General features: G+C 33.6%; 1 non-coding gene across 1 annotated transcript; it reads right to left on the bottom strand.

The window, feature by feature from the left end:
* Nucleotides 1–2,501: 2,501 nt before the first annotated feature.
* On the bottom strand, nt 2,502–2,573 carry Trnae-uuc (transfer RNA glutamic acid (anticodon UUC)). The gene has a single exon. It is a non-coding gene; the product is annotated as a tRNA-Glu (tRNA).
* Nucleotides 2,574–10,628: the final 8,055 nt, after the last annotated feature.

Here is a 10,628-nt window from a genome sequence, read left to right on the forward strand (position 1 = left end):
CACCTTCAAGACTCTCGTCACCGCCACAAAATTTCTTAAACCACCATTGTTCAATGCTTTCAGTAGTGGTTCCTGGACCAAACGCTTCGTTGATATCGCGAGCTGTTTCGGCAGCTTTTCAACCAAGCTTGAAATTGAAATGAGAAAATTGTGCGAATTTGCTTTTCTCCATCTTGTATTCAACGTTCTGAAAAGAAGACACACGTGTTTTAAAACGATTTTAATTTAAACGATTAGTTGGTTGGTTGTTTTTGTTTTACGGCATATCAACCCTTTTCGGGTTATTTAATGCCGAATCCAAAGATTTTGAAGAAAAAATGTTTTTAATAGAATATATTTGTTGTTTTCACGTCGGTTTCTATTTAACCCATAGTTGGGACCCTAACAGGTACTACCACTCCTGGTCAGAGTGGACCTGGGAGCAATGTTAATTAAAGGGTGGCTCCACACTCCCCAAAGCCCGCAAGCTGGGGCCTCACCATCGGATATAGTTTAAGGTCATATCCAAGACCCCCATTGAGGGACTTTTACCCTCTGCAGGGGGGCAGTCGGCGTATTCTAATGCCCCACCAACAGGGCCGTTAAACGATTAGATAGGCAGAAAAACGCTTTTTAAAATGATATATAAAGTAAAGGTATTATAACGAAATTCATTTGAAATCAAAATTTAAAATTCCGCCAGAACTTTTTTCTCGACCTAATATATCTCAATTGCGTACCCAATATTTTTGATATAACTGACTATTTCTTTGATTAAAATTCATGGCGTCGGCAAATACAAAATCCACTTGGAAATCTAATCGGGCGATCTCTTCTCTTCGCAGTAATTAGATTTTCACAGACGAAAGTTTGTCTCTATCATTAGTTCCATGTAAGGTGCTCAACTGAACTATAATCTCTGGCTTCCCCTTGAAAGACGGTCACAGGAGGAACTCGTCTTCATACCACAACGGAAAGTGGCTTTCCTTTCTCTTTCCAAGAGCATAGCTTCAGGAGAAGTGTCCATGGAGAAAGTTTCTTTGCAAAGGCTTCCCGCCAGAGGAACACATTAACGCGGTGCCGCTTCTCTGGTGATTACAACTTGATCATCTTCAAATCCTATGCTACCAAATTATTGTTATAACTCGTCCAAACGCAGTTCATACCTTTTAAGCAATGTTAGTACTCTCAAGGCGTTCATCGTCGTTCTCTCTCCCTCCCCCTCTCTTTCTCTCTCTCTGTCTGTCTGTCTGTCTGTCTCTCTCTCTCTCTCTCTCTCTCTCTCTCTCTCTCTCTCTCTCTCTCTCTGCTAACAATTATTCCATCTCATTAACCCTTATCCTCGAATTAGCCTTAATAAGTATGGAGCCAATGTTTAAAAATATGCGCGCGAACTTTCCTAAAACATGTCCGTATTTCGCCACTATATGTAATTCTTATTGTGCGACACAATACACACACACACACACACACACACACATATATATATATATATATATATATATATATATATATATATGATGATGATTGCAACGTCTTGTCAGACGAGTGCCACTCCCTCAGACATTTAAAATCCATGATTCCAAATGTCTGAGGAAGTATCTATACAAATATGATGTTACAGAGTCTTAGCTTTGTACGACAGCTAAGTCTCTCTCGGTTCAAAATGTTGAGATCCAGCAACAAGCAAGAGCAAGATAGCTAGCAACAAATTAAACTGCAGACCAGCTTAATGCGGGTACTAGTCTTCCGCTTTATGGTTTTTTAAATCAGAGATTTGCTTCTCCTAGAAAGGTTGCCTTCACCACGGCTTACGGGAGCCCTCTCTACCCCAATACACATATACACACACACACACAAATATACATATATATATAGTAAGTTATAATATATATATATATATATATATATATATATATATATATATATATATATATATATATATATATATATAGTAAGTTATAAAATGTATATTGCGCATAATCCTGAAGAATCCTAGAGTGGATGAAACGCGGAATATTCAGTGTAGCTTAATCGCCATATACATTTTATAACTTACTAACTAGCTCTACCTACGTATTGAGCACTTTTGAAGTAAATACTTAAAGTTTACGCATAAATCTATACTTTCGTATATTAATTTTATGTGAGTAAATTAAGTAGTTATATATTTATATATATATATATATATACATATATATATATACATATATATATATGTATATATTATGTATATATATATATATATATATATATATATATATATATATAGAGAGAGAGAGAGAGAGAGAGAGAGAGAGAGAGAGAGAGAGAAAAAAAAAAGAGAGACAGACAGACAAACAGAACAGAGCTGGATATGGTTTGAAACCGACGGCATCGATGACTTGTCTTATCTAAATATTTTGTAAATAAAAATTATAAATAATACGCTCTTATTTTCGGAATTGTTCTAATAATAGCGCATTTTACTGGTATATATTTTTTTTTTATTATAAATATACATAACCGAAAAAAAAAACACGTTCCCACACCGGGAATCGAACCCGGGCCGCCTGGGTGAAAGCCAGGAATCCTAACCACTAGACCATATGGGATAACGCTTGACTACCGTGCTTAGTTTTTTCTATTTATTGTTAGGAGAAGCAATAACAATGCTTTTTGTGTTTTTTTTTACACAGTTGAAGCTTAGTTGCTTATTGCGTGTGAATGCGTTCGTTTAAAACATGAGGGTTTTTTTTTTCATACGTGAGTAAATCCAATTAATTTTTACGACGTGCCCCAGCGTATTATAAACACGCCAACCTCCTCATGTTAAGAACGCCTTCCGAAACAACCCCCCCCCCCCCAACCTCGAAAGCCGTTCTTAACATAGCGGGGTTGGGAGGTCTTCCGAAAGAACGTTCTAAACATGGGGTAGTTCGGGGGAGGGGGGGTTATACTGGGGCGGGTCGTAAAAAATACCGTAAATATTGTTTTAATACGCAGAAACTGCAGCTGCAGCTCCCTAAAAAGTAACACTCGAACAAAAAAAAAAATAATTCCCCCAGTCTGGAAGGATAATACCCTCAGGTGATATATATTTTTTTTTTACATCCTGTTTCTGATGACCATTCAGCAACGCGTGAATGCCCTGAAAAGGTTCCTTCTGATTGATGTTTCCCTGTTTTAAATTAAGTAAATGTGTCTGGGTTTTTTTTTTCTTCAGATTAACGGAATATTTTTTAAATAGTAAACAATTAACAGAAAGGGATATATCCAGGGCATTCATCGTGAAACTGAACGATCAGCAGAAACTGGAAGTAAACAAAAACACGCGGAACTTGAAGAAAACTGAATGATTTTGTCTTTACTGACAGAAAACGTTTACAACTACGCAAATGTTCAGATTGACGGCATAAAGTTTTTCCAAAAATTTGGAGTATATATATATATATATATATATATATATATATATATATATATATATATATAAGTGAAAGTGTCTGTCTGTCTGTCTGTCTGTGTCTGTGTGTGTATATTTCCATACGCAATAACTCTGTTAATTTTTAGTCTACAGACTCGAAATTTGATATACGGGTACTGAGATTTGGGAAAATCGATGTGACCGAATTTCGGCCAGAAATTTGGCGATTAAGGGGTCAAAGTTCAACGATTTGACTTTTGAGGACTCTACCAAACTGCTCCGATAATTTTGGGTCTAAACACTTGAAATTTTATATATAGGTTCCTTGGACATGGATCTAACTAAATAACTTTATTTGAGCCCAAAACAATAAATTTTAAGGGGTCATAATAGGGGTCAAAGTTTTTAAAAAATTGACCTCAGCGCCAGCGGTCTCTTCCAAATTACTCGGACAATTTCTGGTCTAAACATTTGAAATTTTACATAAAGGGTATTCAGAGATAGGGCAAGTCTTTAATCGGTTTGGGTCGAAAATTTTAGCTACCAATATGCCTATATGTATGTATGTATGTATGTATGTATGTATGTATGTATGTATGTATGTTTGCATGTCTGCCTAAAACTTTTGACAGTGGCGACGGATCAGTATCGTTTTGAAGCTCCACCCTTCAGACGACAAATACCGAAAGATTGGCTAAAAACATTAATTTCTTCACCCTCAAGTGGCCAGTTTTCAACAGGGAGGGGTCGCTTTTCCGCCGGTATTTTCGAAAGTCACCCGCTTCTTTTCGATTGTCTAGCCTTAATTTAAACCTACGTCACTTCCGGTTTGGCGGTGGTCGTAACAGCAAAGACGTCAAGTTTTTCCCCGTTTTTTCCTCCTTCGCAATACGGGTTCGAGCCTGCCTTCCTACTACCACTTTTTTTTTTTTGCTCAACACGCACCTCCAAACACCCGGGCAATGCCGGGCTGAAATACTAGTATATATATAAAGCACTTTGTGTGTGTGTGTGTGTGTGTGTGTGTGTGTGTGTGTGTGTGTGTGTGTGTGTGTTTCTAAAAGTGTTTGACATTAAAAACGTGCTGGTGCTAAAATCTATTTAGTATAACGCAGTAATATTGAACAAAAAAAAAGACATTTTCATACTTTTTCGTTTTGAGCGATATAAAATACAAACATGGCGCTTGTTCTTCTTTGTTAAAATCTCGATTGTTCTAGCATATTTACGCATTTCAAGCGTGTTTTTTTTTCTACAGCTGAAATGCGTAATCCTAAAGAGAATTTAACTCGAATTTGCTTCTCATTTTATAGTATAAAAAAACAGCATAAAACAATTTTTTATCGATTATGTACATTTTTTTTTTACATAGGACTCACCACATCAAGGCCCGGAGGCCACTCGAGGATAAGGGTTATAGAGTGTACAGTAGTCAATGGGATAATATTGTAGTAATCGTTAGTAATGGAAATTTTGTGAGTTGGATTATTTGAGGGGGTTTCCCATCAAAAATTTGTTTATGTTGGACTTGAAGACAACCAAGTTGTAGTCAGCTGGGAAGCAGGCAAACATGGAATTCGCTTTATGCCGTCAATCTGAACATTTACTGACAACTGACTAATACGAACTTGTCTAGCTGCAGCAACTGTGAATAATTATAATTTCTTATTCTTTGTGTATTCAAAACTAAATGGAACTTCTGTGAGAAAAGTTTCTTTCCAAGAACAACTCGCCTCTGGAACACATTATCACAAGACTGCTTTCCAGCTGATTATAACATGGTCGTTTTCAAGACTAATGTTAACAAACACCTGGTAAGCCGTCCTCTTAAATAATCAGATTCTACCCCGTTTCAAAAAGCATTAGCAGTCCTTGTTGTGTTGTCTCTCTGTTCAACTCACAAACACATTAACTTTTATCCTTGAGTAGGCTTCGGGCCTTGATAAGCGGTAACTTGGTAGTATATAAAATAAATGAAGTGTATCAAAATACATCATTCAATAAGACCTGGGCCTGACATGCATATGATGGCAACCTTTTGTTTCTCATAAGACAATGCTATTCTGCATCTAGTCTGGTGCACTCTTCTGTAGCTACACAGTTCTCAGCTGGAATTTGCCCTTCGGGTGCAGGCCTGTGCAGGTGATAAGGATACCTAGGTTTGGCCAGTTATCAGGGTCCCTCTCTCAGCGTTGTAGATAAAGTCCGATGGAAAGGCAGGCTAATACAGTCGGAGCCACCACGGCTGCAGGAGTTGTCAGAAAGGTGTTGCAGTGGGAGTGTCAGAAATTTCGTGAAAATAGTGAATAATTCCACCCCATCTTTCCAAGCTTATAACTCCTCGAAAAATGTAATTCAAGCCCTAATTTTTTTTTCAATTAAAGGAGTAAGGACCAAGGTTTTATTTAAAAAAAAAAACAAAAACAAAATAATGTGTTTTTTTTTTTTTAAAAAGGTTTTAAACTTCGGACTTTACAGGTAAATTTCTAAAAAAGCGATTTTTTTTTTGTTTTAAATTTGAATATATTATTTATTGACCATTTCTCTTCAATTTGTGATATATAAAACTATTAACCATAAATTAATTATTTACTTTTTAATAGACATTTCAAAATGAGAGGCGTAAATTATTCGACCCCCTATCTTTCTAAGCTTATAACTCCTCGAAAAATGTAATTCAAGCCCTAATTTTTTTTTCAATTAAAGGAGCAAGGACCAAGGTTTCATTAAAAAAAAAAAAAAGACAAAAAGAAACAATGTGTTCTTATAAAATAAGGTTTTAAACTTCGGACTTTACAGGTAAATTTCTAAAAAAGCGATTTTTTTTTTTTTGTTTTAAATTTGAATATATTATTTATTGACCTTTTCTCTTCAATTTGTGATATATAAAACTATTAACCATAAATTAATTATTTACTTTTTAAGAGAAAGTTGAAAATGGGTGACACTTGGGGGGGGGGGGCGTGAATTTAAAAAAAACGTTTGTCTAAAATATTATATTCGGTTTATTGGAAAGAACATAAAATTTCACATTGACCCTGAAAATATCGTAAAAATGGAATCAATAGAAAAATTTTGATAGATTTTTAAAATTTAAAAATTTAAAAATATTGAGTTTAAAAATTGAAAAATATTGAGTTCGGAAAATTCATTACTGTTTTAAAAAAAAAAAAAAATATTTTTATTACTTTTAAAACAACTGTAATAGTTTATTTTGGAAGTATACGACGGATTTTCACGAGATCAGTATCATTTTAAAGCTCGACGTCTCAGACGACAATTAGCCAAAAACAATAATTCCTTCACCCTCAGTTGGGCAGTTTTCTACAAGGAGGGGTTTATTTTTTGCAAGCCATTTTTGCAAGTCATCGAATCGGTTGGATTTACTTGGCCTAATTTCAACTTTCAGAACTTCCGATCGCGTCATGGAGTAGCGGTAAGATGTCAGATTTTCTTTCATTTTCTTTTCCGCCTTTGTGTCACGAGTTCGAGCCTGCCTGCCTACTACAACTTTTTTTTTGCTCAACACGCATTTCCAAACATCCGGGCAATACCGAGCACCCAGGCTAGTTAGTAAATATTGGACGCTACTACTATTCATGCCAGACAGTTAATGTTCTTCGGCCATTTAATGTGGATGGACGACTTGGAAAAAGACTTGATATTAGAAAAAAACACCAGAAAGAGGAAGACAATGAACAAAGTTCACTGACAGTCTCAACATGGATACTGGAAATCAATTATAGATATTATCAGAAAGACTGAACGTAGAGTGGGCTGAAGAGCCATGGTCATCATTGTTAGCAATAACAATCATGATTCCAGAAGAAGAAAAAGTATATATTTAATAATAATCAACCAAGAATTAGCTCTATAATAATAAATATGAAATCTGCATGAATTAAAATATAATATTTATATGTATTTTATCACCGGCCAAGTGATCTACTAGTTATAATACTATAGCTGAGTTAATAAACGTTTGCTACTCTATGGTGTTTTTTTTATATATATTTTAATTGCACAAAATGCATGCTAAAATATTCCCTATTCCCGGTAGGGAATTTTTAGAGATGCAAGATGCACCTCTACGTACAGCATAATTGCATTGACACACCAGTTCCTGCTCGATCACTGAAGTTAAGCAACGTTGAATCTGGTCTGTACTAAATGGGTGACCACTTGGGACTTGCAGGTGCCGTATGTGCTCTCCGCTTATCACGGCTTTGTTTCCAGTTGTCCTGGACTTTTCTTTGCCACTGGATTCAAACAGTGCTGAATCAGAGGAGGTGTGGTTGTTGATTTCGCAACCATTGCCTCACAATTACACGTGCTACTGCTCCTACAGGGAGTATCCTTTGTCTTTCGAGGTTGAACAGAAGCATCGAAGATGCACCTCTATACATTTTATTTTACTTAAGAGTCACCACTTATCAAGGCCAGAAGGTCACTCGAGGATAAGGGGTAATGAATATTAGGTGGTAGTGTAGTAATCGCTTATGGTGTAAATTTGGTAGAATTTTATATATTTTATATTTATGGGGACGGCTCAACAAGAACTTGTTTACATTGGATTTGAAGGCGGGCAGTTCTAGAAAAGAAGCTTTGTTCATGGAATTTGTATTTAGATTTAGGTACAGATAAAGAGTAGGGAGTATTGTATATAGTGATTGTAGCTAGTCGAGTGCTTTTATAAAAAGCACTCAGGGGAATCATAGATTGGAGTTCAGTCGAGCACTTGCCATGAAAACAATGATAGAGGTTGACAACTTTAACATTCCACCAGGTACAAACAGTGATAAATGATGGGGAATGAAAAGAGCTAGGAAACATCTAAGAATGATACAATAAAACAAAAAAACAAACGGGACGGTGTCTAGATGGGAGCGGGAGCTAAGTGGGAGCATGGAAAAGTAGGTAGGTTGGGATGGAGTATAGAGATGGATGATTGGCTTTGGAGCCCGAGGGTAAACCCCAACTAGGCCAATTTCATTCATCATATTTATGTATATTTATATTAGTGTTGGGACGATTAATTGGAATCAGAAATCAGAAAAATCAGAGCATATGGAGGTATCGGAATCGGAAAAATTTGTGCCTATTTTCTGATTTTGTTTAAAAGAAAATCTTCCCCTGCTGGCAGCAAAAATAAAATAATCAATATTTATTGATTATTTTATTTTTGTTTAGTTTATAATCAATATTTATTGATTATTTTATTTTTGTTTAGTTTATAATCAATATTTATTGATTATTTTATTTTTGTTTAGTTTATAATCAATATTTATTGATTATTTTATTTTTGTTTAGTTTATAATCAATATTTATTGATTATTTTATTTTTGTTTAGTTTATAATCAATATTTATTGATTATTTTATTTTTGTTTAGTTTATAATCAATATTTATTGATTATTTTATTTTTGTTTAGTTTATAATCAATATTTATTGATTATTTTATTTTTGTTTAGTTTATAATCAATATTTATTGATTATTTTATTTTTGTTTAGTTTATAATCAATATTTATTGATTATAAACTAAACTAAATTAAACTGACGGATGTACACGAGTGAGGGCCCCATAGCGAAATACGCATCGGCTCTAATGTTTTCTAGGGAGCGTTCATTAATCTGAAAAGGAAAGAATTTTGGCTTGTGTGGCCTTGTTTTTTATTATTATTATTATTATTATTATTATTATTATTATTATTATTATTTTGGCTTGAACTTTGTGCTTTTCAGATTATATTGTTATTATATATATTTTATTTTTGTTTTTTTTTGTTTTTTTTTTGTTTTTTGGCTGGATATTTTTTGGGGCCAGAGATTATAGTTATAGGTAATTATTAACAGGAAAATTGGTCGATATCTGTTTTTATAAAATTGTTAGGTGGACGCCAGCCATTAAACTAAACTCAATCATACTAAATTAAACTAAGCTAAAACTAAAATGTTTCGATCAATATCCAACAAGTGTGTTTTAACATTTGAGAAAATATATGCGCATTTAAAACACCTTTATAGTTAAATATTTAGAGATGTATAAAGGATCGGAATCAGTAATTGTATCGAAATCGGAAATGCACAGTAAACAAATTTTTGCATATTTGTTTTGAAAAAGAAGATTTTGTTAATTTTTTTATTATTATGTATATATTCTTTTTTTTTTAACTATTATTTTGATTTTAATATAATAGTTTTACTTCGCATTATCATTTTATTTCCTGTGCAAATAATAGCATTTTTGTTCAAGTGCTCATTTATAGAGAGACTGGCGTCATTGTCACAAACTTTCGATCTATTTCTAAACTGCGAGTGAACAAGCAAATTGATTTCTTCATTCTTTTCATTTCTTTGTGATCAAATTTCAAAGATAAATAATTTTGTATTGAAATTACAAAAAATAAAAAGGGTTTCTCTATTGTTAAGTGTATACTATTTCGATACCATTCCAGGATGACATCACAAATGATGAAAATCTGAAATACACAAATTGGTAGAACTAAGTAAACGGAATCGTTACAGTCACATAACATAAGATAAGAAGTATAGGTATGGTACATAATTCTTGGCGCTTCAACACTATTGGTACGAAATTTCGGAAATCGTAATAGTGAATTTCACATGAAAACAATGTATTCCTCGTCGGTTTAAGACGATTATATCCAAAAATTACGAAAATCGATAAGGTAGAAAATTATTTATTAAAGAAAATAAAAAATAGAATTTAATTAAAACGATCGTAAGACACGGGAGAGTTCAAAAGGGAGGTAAGTTTCCGTTTCGATTTAAACAAGATGACCGAAATTTTTCATTTGCTAACACGATTAAAGTTGTTTTTCAGTAATATTCAGGTAATTTTGACTGCATAATTTGGAAGCTACCATTGTAACAATAGAATTGAAGAAAATATCAGTTTTTATATGAAAACTACAAAATCTCGTCCCAATTCTGTAGAAGCACCTAATTCTCTAATCTAAATGGATAAATGAGAATTTTTTTTATTGAGTTTATAACAAAGTTATGAATAAAATGTTTATCATTTTTAAATTATTTTTTTTAGTTATTTCAAAGTATCGAACTTTGCGATGCGACAGAAAGCCGGCAAAGTCAGCTAGTATCCATATAATATTTTAAAATAAATACCTAAATACCTAAATAAATAAATCAGGATAAAAAAAAAAAAAGCTTCTAAATTTGTAATACTACTTTTGAGGTCAACCAATTTGGAAAAAAAAAAATTACG

The sequence above is a fragment of the Euprymna scolopes genome, chromosome 11 (assembly GCF_053919585.1).
Source record: "Euprymna scolopes isolate OS-2025 chromosome 11, ASM5391958v1, whole genome shotgun sequence".
Taxonomy (NCBI): domain Eukaryota; kingdom Metazoa; phylum Mollusca; class Cephalopoda; order Sepiida; family Sepiolidae; genus Euprymna; species Euprymna scolopes.